The sequence below is a fragment of the Ictidomys tridecemlineatus genome, chromosome 11 (genome assembly GCF_052094955.1).
Source record: "Ictidomys tridecemlineatus isolate mIctTri1 chromosome 11, mIctTri1.hap1, whole genome shotgun sequence".
Classification (NCBI taxonomy): Eukaryota; Metazoa; Chordata; class Mammalia; order Rodentia; family Sciuridae; genus Ictidomys; species Ictidomys tridecemlineatus.
The window spans coordinates 25,448,791-25,452,946 of NC_135487.1; the positions used below are offsets into that span (position 1 = coordinate 25,448,791).

Sequence of the window (4,156 nt, forward strand, 5' to 3'; positions counted from 1 at the left end):
TTGGGGAATCATTTACTCATTTATTCAATCAATAAATTGCCTGTGGAGCACCTGCTAAGCACCAGAGGGCTCTGACAGTGAGCACAAACCAGGTCCAGAGCTCCTGAGCTTCCCGGTGGAGAAGACGGATATTAACCAAAGAATCACACAAACAAACGTGAAAATAGAAAACGTGCTACATTACATGACTTACATTTTAAGTGCAAGTAAGACTATCAACGTGAAGCAAAAAGCGAATAGAGCAGGGGTCGGACCCAAGCTCAGGGTAGCATAAGGTATCTCTGAATAAATGGGGTTTGGGCTGAAGCCTAGGAGTGAGCAAATGTTGATTGGACAATGTCAGGAAAGTAGAGAAAGAAGAAGGAGAAGCACTTTCTAGGCAAGGAAGGAGGCTGTGTGGGAAAGGGCTGTGTTTGAATATCCACAGGACTGTGAGCAAATCTGAAGGGGTCTGTTTTTGCTTACCAGAGTCCTGAGTGCCTGTAGAACAGGTTACTCGATATTTGTTGAATTAAGAAAGGTCCATTCAGGGGGCTGGGTTGTGGCTCAGTGGCAGAGCGCTTACCTAGCATGTGTGAGGCACTGGGTCCGATTCTCAGCATGGCATATAAATAAATAAATGAATAAAATGAAGGTTCATCAACATCTAAAAAAATATAAAAAAGAAAAAAGAAAATCCACTAAGGGCTGGGATGTAGCTCGATGGCAGAGCTCACCCAGCATGTGATCCCCAGCAGTACAAATAAGTAAATAAAAAGGTCCCTTGAGGTGGAGCTTGGCATGAGGTGAGCCAGATCCTGGCAGGCCTTGTAAGGCCATGGTCAGAAGCTTGGGTTTTATTCCCGGGGCCCTGGGAAGCCTCTGAAGTTATTGAAGGGGTAGGGTGACATGATCAGATTGGCAATTCCACTAGACCACTGTGCCTTCTGAGTGGGAAACTCATGGGTAGAGACTTGATTGAAAATTGGAAGGCAAGAAGTGATTGCTGAGTTCCAGATAAGAATTGATAGAGGCCTAGCCTTGGAGATGAGAGAGAGAAGTGTGTTAACTTAAGATTTACTTAGTCATTCAAGAAACATTTGTTCAGTACCTTCTATGCCAGGTATGAAGGTACTAGAGATTTTTTGAATTTAATTTTTTTTTTTTTTGTGGTACTGGAAATTGACTCAGGAGGGCCTTGCACTGCTGGAATTTTATTCTATTATTATCATATCATTTGTGTGTGTGTGTGTGTGTGTGTGTGTGTGTGTGTGTGTGTGTGTGGTGCTGAGAATGGAATCCAGGACCTTGTGCATGCTAGGCAAGTGCTTTACCACTGAACTACACCCCCAGCTCTGGAAATTGTTTTTGTTTTTGTTTTAACTTTTTTTTTTTTTTTTTTGTCCATGGATCATTTATTTATTTATATGTGGTGCTGAGAATCAACCCAGTGCCTCGTGCATGCTAGACAAGTGCTCCACCACTGAGCCACCACCCACCCCAGCCCCTGGACATTTTTTTAAGTGAGCAAAACTTGACATGGCCTTTACCCTCATGGAACTCTAGTAATAAATAATGTTTTTTAAAAGATCCAGATCTGGGCTAGGGATATAGCTCAGTTGGTAGAGTGTTTGCCTGGCATGCATAAGGCCCGGGGTTCAATCTCCAGCATCACATACACACCAGAAAAGATACAGATCCAGGAGTGGTGGTAGGTACCTGTAATCCCAGCAACTCAGGAGGCTGAGGCAGAAGAATCACAAGTTGGAGGCCAGCCTCGGCAATTTAGTAAGACCTATATCAAAAACAGAAAAAGAACGACTAGGGATGTAACTCTATGGTACACCATTCCTGGGTTCAATCTCCAATACAAAAATGTAAATAGAACAGGACAGGCAGTGTATAGGGTATTTGCCTAGCATTAAAACAAAACAGAAACAAATGTAGAATTACAACTATGACAATCTGAGAATACTGAAAAAGTATTCGGTGTTAGGAAAGCAAATAATAAGGGATCTGACCTAGTCAGGAGGTGATCCAGGCTGTCTCTGAAAAAGGCAATGCTAGAGCTTCTATCTGAAGGGCTAGGACTTGGAGAATGGGATTCAGGGAAGTCCTGAGGCACCGCTGCCTTTGGAGGAACGGGCGCAGGCTGCAGGGAAGCTGGTCTCCGGGTCTGATTTCCTGGTTTCCTTGCCTGTGACTAGGACTGTACTGCCTGCTCCAGGCCCTGACTGAGTCTGAGAAGGGAGGTGGAAGCCCGGGCCGCCGCTCGGGAGAGCCTCCCTTCCCCCAGCCCTGCCCTTTCCCCCAACACGGCCAGACAAGGCAGCGCTAGAAGGAGCGAACAAAACACCCTGGAGCGGCTCCTCCCTCCATTCCTGCCGCCAGTGTTCCCGAACTCCGGCTTTCTAACCACCCCCAACACACACGCACCCTTTCTGTACCACGACTCCCCAGTTCCGGGGGCCTGAGGCCCTCCAGTCCCAGTGGGCCCCCCTCAAAGGAACTTTCGCGGCAACCCCTAAAGTGTGCCCAGCCTCCCCTTGGGCGGGCATCTGGCTCCACCTAGTGGTTAAATGAGCGCATCGTCAAGATGAAGAGGAGGGAGCTGCGGAGACCGCGGTGGACCAGACACAGGGCTGGCGGCCTGGGCCTGACCTAGAGGTCAGGAAATGCCTCCTGTCCTTCTGGTTTGGCCAGTGACTTGTCCTAGAGCTGTAGACATTCCTCTGACCTCTGTGAGCTTCAGTTTCCTCACCCGGAAATTAGGGCTTGTGATAGGGGTGAGACATTCCTTGAACTGAAACACAGGGAAAAAAAGAATAAAAGTCTTGTTGTTTGCAAGGCCTCTTCCTACCCTGAGGGGCAGCTCAACAACACCTCTTTTGTATCACCATCTAATTCGCCAAACCACTTCACTTTGGAACAACTCTGTGTGTGTGTGTGTGTGTGTGTGTGTGTGTGTGTGTGTGTGTGTTTCTGATCTGGCCAGAACATTGAGTACTAATTAATCAGTTAGACCAGGTCCTGGCTTTCAGAAGTGGAAGGAGACATATAATTGTAATAGAATGTGGGAGGTCAATGACAGAAGTAGGCACAGGGTGCTCTACCAATATAAAGGAGAAATATTTGATCCAGAGTCAAGGGAGAGAGGATATGTCAGGAGAGGTTTTCTATAGGAGGTAATACCTGAGAAGGTTCTTTGATTAAGGGTTGAGAACTTGAATAGCTTCCAAGGAGGAGTCTGCATCACTGAGTTCCGGTCCACAGTTGCCAAGTGTAATTGGATCCAGTATTGCTGGAAGTGGCCTCCCATGGGTAGGGGAATGGGCAACGTCTACCCCAGGTATGCAAAAAAAGTACATCATCTGTAGAATTTAAGAACCCAAATAAAAACAACTAAAAGTCAGTTTGTGGGGCTGAGACTGTGGCTCAGCAGTAGTACACTTGCCTGTCATGTGTGAGGTACTGGTATTTATACAGAACCCTGTATAAATAAGTAAAATAAAAATCTATCAACAACTAAAAAAAATTTTTGAAAAAAAAAGGCCAGTTTGCATAGATTGATTGCTTTATGCTTGCCTCAGTTTAAAAACTCTTCTCCCTGAAAGAAATATTTTATGCATTTGGGTTCTAAATAGTGACTCTAGTTACTGTTGAGGTTTTTTTTATTTTTTCTGTTTATTTATATTGGGGATTAAACCCAGAGGTGCTCTATCCTTAGTCCTTTTTATTTTGAGACAGGGTCTCACTAAATTGCTGAGCCTAGCTTTAAACTGCAATCCTCCTGCCTCAGCCCACTCAATCACTGGGATTACAGATGTGAACCACCACAGCGGGCTTTTATTTTTTTTCGATTGCTATTCTGGTGATAAAATATACACAAATGGCTGGGAGTGTATTTCAATTGTAAAATGCTTCTCTAGGGCTCTGAGTTGGATTCCCAGCACATATATATTAAAAAGAAAGAAAAGTAAAACCATATACATAACCTAAACTTTACAATTGTTATCATTTTAAGTTTACTGTTCCTTGGTATTAAGTATGTTCACACTGTTGTGCATCATTACTACTTTCCAGAATTTTTCCATCTTCTCTTTCTGAAATTCTGTCCCCATTAAAAAATGACTCTTTCTTTCTTCCTCCTTCTGGCCCCTGTTACCTATTGTTCTAT

At 44.5% G+C, this 4,156-nt stretch overlaps 1 long non-coding RNA gene across 1 annotated transcript; it reads right to left on the reverse strand.

Annotated features, from left to right (window-relative positions):
- LOC144367995 (uncharacterized) lies at positions 1–2,534 on the reverse strand. The gene is made up of 3 exons (XR_013427704.1): positions 2,001–2,534; positions 1,699–1,774; positions 1–646 (listed from the first exon to the last, which is right to left on the reverse strand). It is a non-coding gene; the product is annotated as an uncharacterized LOC144367995 (long non-coding RNA).
- Positions 2,535–4,156: the final 1,622 nt, after the last annotated feature.